This window comes from Colius striatus, unplaced genomic scaffold, assembly GCF_028858725.1.
Source record: "Colius striatus isolate bColStr4 unplaced genomic scaffold, bColStr4.1.hap1 scaffold_40, whole genome shotgun sequence".
Taxonomy (NCBI): Eukaryota; Metazoa; Chordata; class Aves; order Coliiformes; family Coliidae; genus Colius; species Colius striatus.
Window position 1 is genome coordinate 685171 of NW_026908523.1, and position 11194 is coordinate 696364.

Genomic DNA, 11194 nt, shown 5'->3' on the forward strand with positions numbered 1-11194 from the left:
AGTATGGGAGCTACAAGAAAGCAGGAAGGCAGACCCCAGCTACAGTAGTAAGTAGGTCCCCATGCAGTCTATCAGCCAGCACGGTGTCACATTTGCAGCTGCTTTCCTGTGGGAGCTATCTTCAATACCACACTTTTTCTCCTCATCTCCCATTGAAAAAATACATGTGTCTGTTAAGTTATGCCACTGATTATGGGAGCTACAAGAAAGCAGGAAGGCAGACCCCAGCTACAGTAGTAAGTAGGTCCCCATGCAGTCTATCAGCCAGCACGGTGTCACATTTGCAGCTGCTTTCCTGTGGGAGCTATCTTCAATACCACAGTTTTTCTGTTGAGCTCCTATTGAAAAAATACGTGTGTCTGTTAAGGTATACCACTGAGTATGGGAGCTACAAGAAAGCAGGAAGGCAGACCCCAGCTACAGTAGTAAGTAGGTCCCCATGCAGTCTATCAGCCAGCACGGTGTCACATTTGCAGCTGCTTTCCTGTGAGAGCTATCTTCAATACCACACTTTTTCTGTTCAGCTCCCATTGAAAAAATATATGTGTCTGTTAAGGTATACCGCTGAGTATGGGAGCTACAAGGAAGCAGGAAGGCAGACCCCAGCTACAGTAGTAATTAGGTCCCCATGCAGTCTATCAGCCAGCACGGTGTCACATTTGCAGCTGCTTTCCTGTGGGAGCTATCTTCAATACCACATTTTTTCTCCTCAGCTCCCATTGAAAAAATACATGTGTTTGTTAAGTTATGCCACTGAGTATGGGAGCTACAAGAAAGCAGGAAGGCAGACCCCAGCTACAGTAGTAAGTAGGTCCCCATGCAGTCTATCAGCCAGCACGGTGTCACATTTGCAGCTGCTTTCCTGTGGGAGCTATCTTCAATACCACACTTTTCCTCCTCAGCTCCCATTGAAAAAATACATGTGTCTGTTAAGTTATGCCACAGAGTATGGGAGCTACAAGGAAGCAGGAAGGCAGACCCCAGCTACAGTAGTAAGTAGGTCCCCATGCAGTCTATCAGCCAGCACGGTGTCACATTTGCAGCTGCTTTCCTGTGAGAGCTATCTTCAATACCACACTTTTTCTGTTCAGCTCCCATTGAAAAAATATATGTGTCTGTTAAGGTATACCGCTGAGTATGGGAGCTACAAGAAAGCAGGAAGGCAGACCCCAGCTACAGTAGTAAGTAGGTCCCCATGCAGTCTATCAGCCAGCACGGTGTCACATTTGCAGCTCCTTTCCTGTGGGAGCTATCTTCAATACCACACTTTTTCTCCTCAGCTCCCATTGAAAAAATACATATGTCTGTTAAGTTATGCCACTGAATATGGGAGCTACAAGAAAGCAGGAAGACAGACCCCAGCTACAGTATTAACTAGGTCCCCATGCAGTCTATCAGCCAGCACGGTGTCACATTTGCAGCTGCTTTCCTGTGGGAGCTATCTTCAATACCACACTTTTTCTGTTCTGCTCCCATTGAAAAAATACATGTCTCTGTTAAGATATGCCACTGAGTATGGGAGCTACAAGAAAGCAGGAAGGCAGACCCCAGCTACAGTATTAAGTAGGTCCCCATGCAGTCTATCAGCCAGCACGGTGTCACATTTGCAGCTGCTTTCCTGTGGGAGCTATCTTCAATACCACACTTGTTCTCCTCAGCTCCCATTGAAAAAATACATGTGTCTGTTAAGTTATGCCACTGAATATGGGAGCTAGAAGAAAGCAGGAAGGCAGACCCCAGCTACAGTAGTAAGTAGGTCCCCATGCAGTCTATCAGCCACCACGGTGTCACATTTGCAGCTGCTTTCCTGTGGGAGCTATCTTCAATACCACACTTTTTCTCCTCAGCTCCCTTTGAAAAAATACATTTTGTCTGTTAAGTTATGTCACTGAATATGGGAGCTACAAGAAAGCAGGAAGGCAGACCCCAGCTACAGTAGTAAGTAGGTCCCCATGCAGTCTATCAGCCAGCACGGTGTCACATTTGCAGCTGCTTTCCTGTGGGAGCTATCTTCAATACCACACTTTTTCTCCTCAGCTCCCATTGAAAAAATACATGTGTCTGTTAAGTTATGCCACTGAGTATGGGAGCTACAAGAAAGCAGGAAGGCAGACCCCAGCTACAGTAGTAAGTAGGTCCCCATGCAGTCTATCAGCCAGCACGGTGTCACATTTGCAGCTGCTTTCCTGTGGGAGCTATCTTCAATACCACAGTTTTTCTGTTCAGGTCCCATTGAAAAAATACATGTGTCTGTTAAGTTATGCCACTGATTATGGGAGCTACAAGAAAGCAGGAAGGCAGACCCCAGCTACAGTAGTAAGTAGGTCCCCATGCAGTCTATCAGCCAGCACGGTGTCACATTTGCAGCTGCTTTCCTGTGGGAGCTATCTTCAATACCACAGTTTTTCTGTTGAGCTCCTATTGAAAAAATACGTGTGTCTGTTAAGGTATACCACTGAGTATGGGAGCTACAAGAAAGCAGGAAGGCAGACCCCAGCTACAGTAGTAAGTAGGTCCCCATGCAGTCTATCAGCCAGCACGGTGTCACATTTGCAGCTGCTTTCCTGTGAGAGCTATCTTCAATACCACACTTTTTCTGTTCAGCTCCCATTGAAAAAATATATGTGTCTGTTAAGGTATACCGCTGAGTATGGGAGCTACAAGGAAGCAGGAAGGCAGTCCCCAGCTACAGTAGTAATTAGGTCTCCATGCAGTCTATCAGCCAGCACGGTGTCACATTTGCAGCTGCTTTCCTGTGGGAGCTATCTTCAATACCACATTTTTTCTCCTCAGCTCCCATTGAAAAAATACATGTGTTTGTTAAGTTATGCCACTGAGTATGGGAGCTACAAGAAAGCAGGAAGGCAGACCCCAGCTACAGTAGTAAGTAGGTCCCCATGCAGTCTATCAGCCAGCACGGTGTCACATTTGCAGCTGCTTTCCTGTGGGAGCTATCTTCAATACCACACTTTTCCTCCTCAGCTCCCATTGAAAAAATACATGTGTCTGTTAAGTTATGCCACAGAGTATGGGAGCTACAAGGAAGCAGGAAGGCAGACCCCAGCTACAGTAGTAAGTAGGTCCCCATGCAGTCTATCAGCCAGCATGGTGTCACATTTGCAGCTGCTTTCCTGTGGGAGCTATCTTCAATACCACACTTTTTCTCCTCAGCTCCCATTGAAAAAATACATGTGTCTGTTAAGTTATGCCACTGAGTATGGGAGCTACAAGAAAGCAGGAAGGCAGACCCCAGCTAAAGTAGTAAGTAGGTCCCCATGCAGTCTATCAGCCAGCACGGTGTCACATTTGCAGCTGCTTTCCTGTGGGAGCTATCTTCAATACCACAGTTTTTCTGTTGAGCTCCTATTGAAAAAATACGTGTGTCTGTTAAGGTATACCACTGAGTATGGGAGCTACAAGAAAGCAGGAAGGCAGACCCCAGCTACAGTAGTAAGTAGGTCCCCATGCAGTCTATCAGCCAGCACGGTGTCACATTTGCAGCTGCTTTCCTCTGGGAGCTATCTTCAATACCACACTTTTTCTGTTCAGCTCCCTTTGAATAAATAATTTTGTCTGTTAAGGTATACCACTGAATATGGGAGCTACAAGAAAGCAGGAAGGCAGACCCCAGCTACAGTAGTCAGTAGGTCCCCATGCACTCTATCAGCCAGCACGGTGTCACATTTGCAGCTCCTTTCCTGTGGGTGCTATCTTCAATACCACAGTTTTTCTCCTCAGCTCCCATTGAAAAAATACATGTGTCTGTTAAGGTATACCACTGAATATGGGAGCTACAAGAAAGCAGGAAGGCAGACCCCAGCTACAGTAGTCAGTAGGTCCCCATGCAGTCTATCAGCCAGCACGGTGTCACATTTGCAGCTGCTTTCCTGTGGGTGCTATCTTCAATACCACACTTTCTAACCTCAGCTTCCATTGAAAAAAATACATTTTGTCTGTTAAGTTATGCCACTGAGTATGGGAGCTACAAGAAAGCAGGAAGGCAGACCCCACCTACAGTAGTAAGTAGGTCCCCATGCAGTCTATCAGCCAGCACGGTGTCACATTTGCAGCTGCTTTCCTGTGGGAGCTATCTTCAATAAAACAGTTTTCATCCTCATCTGCCTTTGAAAAAATACATTTCTATGTTAAGGTATACGACTGAGTATGGGAGCTACAAGAGGGAAGGCAGAGCCCAGGTACAGTAGTAAGTAGGTCCCCATGCAGTCTATCAGCCAGCACGGTGTCACATTTGCAGCTGCTTTCCTGTGGGAGTTATATTCAATACCACACTTTTTCTGTTCAGGTCCCATTGAAAAAATACATGTGTCTGTGAAGTTATGCCACTGAGTATGGGAGCTACAAGAAAGCAGGAAGGCAGACCCCAGCTACAGTAGTAAGTAGGTCCCCATGCAGTCTATCAGCCAGCACGGTGTCACATTTGCAGCTGCTTTCCTGTGGGAGCTATCTTCAATACCACACTTTTTCTGTTCAGCTCCCATTGAATAAAATACATTTTGTCTGTTAAGGTATACCGCTGAGTATGGGAGCTACAAGAAAGCAGGAAGGCAGACCCCAGCTACAGTAGTAAGTAGGTCCCCATGCAGTCTATCAGCCAGCACGGTGTCACATTTGCAGCTCCTTTCCTGTGGGAGCTATCTTCAATACCACACTTTTTCTCCTCAGCTCCCATTGAAAAAATACATATGTCTGTTAAGTTATGCCACTGAATATGGGAGCTACAAGAAAGCAGGAAGACAGACCCCAGCTACAGTATTAACTAGGTCCCCATGCAGTCTATCAGCCAGCACGGTGTCACATTTGCAGCTGCTTTCCTGTGGGAGCTATCTTCAATACCACACTTTTTCTGTTCTGCTCCCATTGAAAAAATACATGTCTCTGTTAAGATATGCCACTGAGTATGGGAGCTACAAGAAAGCAGGAAGGCAGACCCCAGCTACAGTATTAAGTAGGTCCCCATGCAGTCTATCAGCCAGCACGGTGTCACATTTGCAGCTGCTTTCCTGTGGGAGCTATCTTCAATACCACACTTGTTCTCCTCAGCTCCCATTGAAAAAATACATGTGTCTGTTAAGTTATGCCACTGAATATGGGAGCTAGAAGAAAGCAGGAAGGCAGACCCCAGCTACAGTAGTAAGTAGGTCACCATGCAGTCTATCAGCCACCACGGTGTCACATTTGCAGCTGCTTTCCTGTGGGAGCTATCTTCAATACCACACTTTTTCTCCTCAGCTCCCTTTGAAAAAATACATTTTGTCTGTTAAGTTATGTCACTGAATATGGGAGCTACAAGAAAGCAGGAAGGCAGACCCCAGCTACAGTAGTAAGTAGGTCCCCATGCAGTCTATCAGCCAGCACGGTGTCACATTTGCAGCTGCTTTCCTGTGGGAGCTATCTTCAATACCACACTTTTTCTCCTCAGCTCCCATTGAAAAAATACATGTGTCTGTTAAGTTATGCCACTGAGTATGGGAGCAACAAGAAAGCAGGAAGGCAGACCCCAGCTACAGTAGTAAGTAGGTCCCCATGCAGTCTATCAGCCAGCACGGTGTCACATTTGCAGCTGCTTTCCTGTGGGAGCTATCTTCAATACCACACTTTTTCTCCTCAGCTCCCATTGAAAAAATACATGTGTCTGTTAAGTTATGCCACTGATTATGGGAGCTACAAGAAAGCAGGAAGGCAGACCCCAGCTACAGTAGTAAGTAGGTCCCCATGCAGTCTATCAGCCAGCACCGTGTCACATTTGCAGCTGCTTTCCTGTGGGAGCTATCTTCAATACCACACTTTTTCTCCTCATCTCCCATTGAAAAAATACATGTGTATGTTAAGTTATGCCACTGAGTATGGGAGCTACAAGAAAGCAGGAAGGCAGACCCCAGCTACAGTAGTAAGTAGGTCCCCATGCAGTCTATCAGCCAGCACGGTGTCACATTTGCAGCTGCTTTCCTGTGGGAGCTATCTTCAATACCACACTTTTTCTCCTCATCTCCCATTGAAAAAATACATGTGTCTGTTAAGTTATGCCACTGAGTATGGGAGCTACAAGAAAGCAGGAAGGCAGACCCCAGCTACAGTAGTAAGTAGGTCCCCATGCAGTCTATCAGCCAGCACGGTGTCACATTTGCAGCTGCTTTCCTGTGGGAGCTATCTTCAATACCACAGTTTTTCTGTTGAGCTCCTATTGAAAAAATACGTGTGTCTGTTAAGGTATACCACTGAGTATGGGAGCTACAAGAAAGCAGGAAGGCAGACCCCAGCTACAGTAGTAAGTAGGTCCCCATGCAGTCTATCAGCCAGCACGGTGTCACATTTGCAGCTGCTTTCCTGTGAGAGCTATCTTCAATACCACACTTTTTCTGTTCAGCTCCCATTGAAAAAATATATGTGTCTGTTAAGGTATACCGCTGAGTATGGGAGCTACAAGGAAGCAGGAAGGCAGACCCCAGCTACAGTAGTAATTAGGTCCCCATGCAGTCTATCAGCCAGCACGGTGTCACATTTGCAGCTGCTTTCCTGTGGGAGCTATCTTCAATACCACATTTTTTCTCCTCAGCTCCCATTGAAAAAATACATGTGTTTGTTAAGTTATGCCACTGAGTATGGGAGCTACAAGAAAGCAGGAAGGCAGACCCCAGCTACAGTAGTAAGTAGGTCCCCATGCAGTCTATCAGCCAGCACGGTGTCACATTTGCAGCTGCTTTCCTGTGGGAGCTATCTTCAATACCACACTTTTCCTCCTCAGCTCCCATTGAAAAAATACATGTGTCTGTTAAGTTATGCCACAGAGTATGGGAGCTACAAGGAAGCAGGAAGGCAGACCCCAGCTACAGTAGTAAGTAGGTCCCCATGCAGTCTATCAGCCAGCACGGTGTCACATTTGCAGCTGCTTTCCTGTGAGAGCTATCTTCAATACCACACTTTTTCTGTTCAGCTCCCATTGAAAAAATATATGTGTCTGTTAAGGTATACCGCTGAGTATGGGAGCTACAAGAAAGCAGGAAGGCAGACCCCAGCTACAGTAGTAAGTAGGTCCCCATGCAGTCTATCAGCCAGCACGGTGTCACATTTGCAGCTCCTTTCCTGTGGGAGCTATCTTCAATACCACACTTTTTCTCCTCAGCTCCCATTGAAAAAATACATATGTCTGTTAAGTTATGCCACTCAATATGGGAGCTACAAGAAAGCAGGAAGACAGACCCCAGCTACAGTATTAACTAGGTCCCCATGCAGTCTATCAGCCAGCACGGTGTCACATTTGCAGCTGCTTTCCTGTGGGAGCTATCTTCAATACCACACTTGTTCTCCTCAGCTCCCATTGAAAAAATACATGTGTCTGTTAAGTTATGCCACTGAATATGGGAGCTAGAAGAAAGCAGGAAGGCAGACCCCAGCTACAGTAGTAAGTAGGTCACCATGCAGTCTATCAGCCACCACGGTGTCACATTTGCAGCTGCTTTCCTGTGGGAGCTATCTTCAATACCACACTTTTTCTCCTCAGCTCCCTTTGAAAAAATACATTTTGTCTGTTAAGTTATGTCACTGAATATGGGAGCTACAAGAAAGCAGGAAGGCAGACCCCAGCTACAGTAGTAAGTAGGTCCCCATGCAGTCTATCAGCCAGCACGGTGTCACATTTGCAGCTGCTTTCCTGTGGGAGCTATCTTCAATACCACACTTTTTCTCCTCAGCTCCCATTGAAAAAATACATGTGTCTGTTAAGTTATGCCACTGAGTATGGGAGCTACAAGAAAGCAGGAAGGCAGACCCCAGCTACAGTAGTAAGTAGGTCCCCATGCAGTCTATCAGCCAGCACGGTGTCACATTTGCAGCTGCTTTCCTGTGGGAGCTATCTTCAATACCACAGTTTTTCTGTTCAGGTCCCATTGAAAAAATACATGTGTCTGTTAAGTTATGCCACTCAGTATGGGAGCTACAAGGAAGCAGGAAGGCAGTCCCCAGCTACAGTAGTAATTAGGTCTCCATGCAGTCTATCAGCCAGCACGGTGTCACATTTGCAGCTGCTTTCCTGTGGGAGCTATCTTCAATACCACATTTTTTCTCCTCAGCTCCCATTGAAAAAATACATGTGTTTGTTAAGTTATGCCACTGAGTATGGGAGCTACAAGAAAGCAGGAAGGCAGACCCCAGCTACAGTAGTAAGTAGGTCCCCATGCAGTCTATCAGCCAGCACGGTGTCACATTTGCAGCTGCTTTCCTGTGGGAGCTATCTTCAATACCACACTTTTCCTCCTCAGCTCCCATTGAAAAAATACATGTGTCTGTTAAGTTATGCCACAGAGTATGGGAGCTACAAGGAAGCAGGAAGGCAGACCCCAGCTACAGTAGTAAGTAGGTCCCCATGCAGTCTATCAGCCAGCATGGTGTCACATTTGCAGCTGCTTTCCTGTGGGAGCTATCTTCAATACCACACTTTTTCTCCTCAGCTCCCATTGAAAAAATACATGTGTCTGTTAAGTTATGCCACTGAGTATGGGAGCTACAAGAAAGCAGGAAGGCAGACCCCAGCTAAAGTAGTAAGTAGGTCCCCATGCAGTCTATCAGCCAGCACGGTGTCACATTTGCAGCTGCTTTCCTGTGGGAGCTATTTCAATACCACACTTTTTCTGTTGAGCTCCCATTGAAAAAATACATGTGTCTGTTAAGTTATGCCACTGAGTATGGGAGCTACAAGAAAGCAGGAAGGCAGACCACAGCTACAGTAGTAAGTAGGTCCCCATGCAGTCTATCAGCCAGCACCGTGTCACATTTGCAGCTGCTTTCCTGTGGGAGCTATCTTCAATACCACACTTTTTCTCCTCAGCTCCCATTGAAAAAATACATGTGTCTGTTAAGTTATGCCACTGAGTATGGGAGCTACAAGAAAGCAGGAAGGCAGACCCCAGCTACAGTAGTAAGTAGGTCCCCATGCAGTCTATCAGCCAGCACGGTGTCACATTTGCAGCTGCTTTCCTGTGGGAGCTATCTTCAATACCACACTTTTTCTCCTCATCTCCCATTGAAAAAATACATGTGTCTGTTAAGTTATGCCACTGAGTATGGGAGCTACAAGAAAGCAGGAAGGCAGACCCCAGCTACAGTAGTAAGTAGGTCCCCATGCAGTCTATCAGCCAGCACGGTGTCACATTTGCAGCTGCTTTCCTGTGGGAGCTATCTTCAATACCACAGTTTTTCTGTTGAGCTCCTATTGAAAAAATACGTGTGTCTGTTAAGGTATACCACTGAGTATGGGAGCTACAAGAAAGCAGGAAGGCAGACCCCAGCTACAGTAGTAAGTAGGTCCCCATGCAGTCTATCAGCCAGCACGGTGTCACATTTGCAGCTGCTTTCCTGTGGGAGCTATCTTCAATACCACACTTTTTCTGTTCAGCTCCCTTTGAATAAATAATTTTGTCTGTTAAGGTATACCACTGAATATGGGAGCTACAAGAAAGCAGGAAGGCAGACCCCAGCTACAGTAGTCAGTAGGTCCCCATGCACTCTATCAGCCAGCACGGTGTCACATTTGCAGCTCCTTTCCTGTGGGTGCTATCTTCAATACCACAGTTTTTCTCCTCAGCTCCCATTGAAAAAATACATGTGTCTGTTAAGGTATACCACTGAATATGGGAGCTACAAGAAAGCAGGAAGGCAGACCCCAGCTACAGTAGTCAGTAGGTCCCCATGCAGTCTATCAGCCAGCACGGTGTCACATTTGCAGCTGCTTTCCTGTGGGTGCTATCTTCAATACCACACTTTCTAACCTCAGCTTCCATTGAAAAAAATACATTTTGTCTGTTAAGTTATGCCACTGAGTATGGGAGCTACAAGAAAGCAGGAAGGCAGACCCCACCTACAGTAGTAAGTAGGTCCCCATGCAGTCTATCAGCCAGCACGGTGTCACATTTGCAGCTGCTTTCCTGTGGGAGCTATCTTCAATAAAACAGTTTTCATCCTCATCTGCCTTTGAAAAAATACATTTCTATGTTAAGGTATACGACTGAGTATGGGAGCTACAAGAGGGAAGGCAGAGCCCAGGTACAGTAGTAAGTAGGTCCCCATGCAGTCTATCAGCCAGCACGGTGTCACATTTGCAGCTGCTTTCCTGTGGGAGCTATCTTCAATACCACACTTTTTCTCCTCAGCTCCCATTGAAAAAATACATGTGTCTGTGAAGTTATGCCACTGAGTATGGGAGCTACAAGAAAGCAGGAAGGCAGACCCCAGCTACAGTAGTAAGTAGGTCCCCATGCAGTCTATCAGCCAGCACGGTGTCACATTTGCAGCTGCTTTCCTGTGGGAGCTATCTTCAATACCACACTTTTTCTGTTCAGCTCCCATTGAATAAAATACATTTTGTCTGTTAAGGTATACCACTGAGTATGGGAGCTACAAGAAAGCAGGAAGGCAGAGCCCAGCTACAGTAGTAAGTAGGTCCCCATGCAGTCTATCAGCCAGCACGGTGTCACATTTGCAGCTGCTTTCCTGTGGGAGCTATCTTCAATACCACACTTTTTCTCCTCAGATCCCATTGAATAAAATACATTTTGTCTGTTAAGGTATACCACTGAGTATGGGAGCTACAAGAAAGCAGGAAGGCAGAGCCCAGCTACAGTAGTAAGTAGGTCCCCATGCAGTCTATCAGCCAGCACGGTGTCACATTTGCAGCTGCTTTCCTGTGGGAGCTATCTTCAATACCACACTTTTTCTCCTCAGATCCCATTGAAAAAATACATGTGTCTGTTAAGATATACCACTGAGTATGGGAGCTACAAGAAAGCAGGAAGGCAGACCCCAGCTACAGTATTAACTAGGTCCCCATGCAGTCTATCAGCCAGCACGGTGTCACATTTGCAGCTGCTTTCCTGTGGGAGCTATCTTCAATACCACGCTTGTTCTCCTCAGCTCCCATTGTAAAAAATACATGTTGTCTCTTAAGTTATACCGCTGAGTATCGGAGCTACAAGAAAGCAGGATGGCAGATCCCAGCTACAGTAGTAAGTAGGTCCCCATGCAGTCTATCAGCCAGCACGGTGTTACATTTGCAGCTGCTTTCCTGTCGGAGCTACCTTCAATACCACACTTTTTCCCCTCAGCTCCCATTGAATAAAATACATTTTGTCTGTTAAGTTATGCCACTGAGTATGGGAGCTACAAGAAAGCAGGAAGGCAGACC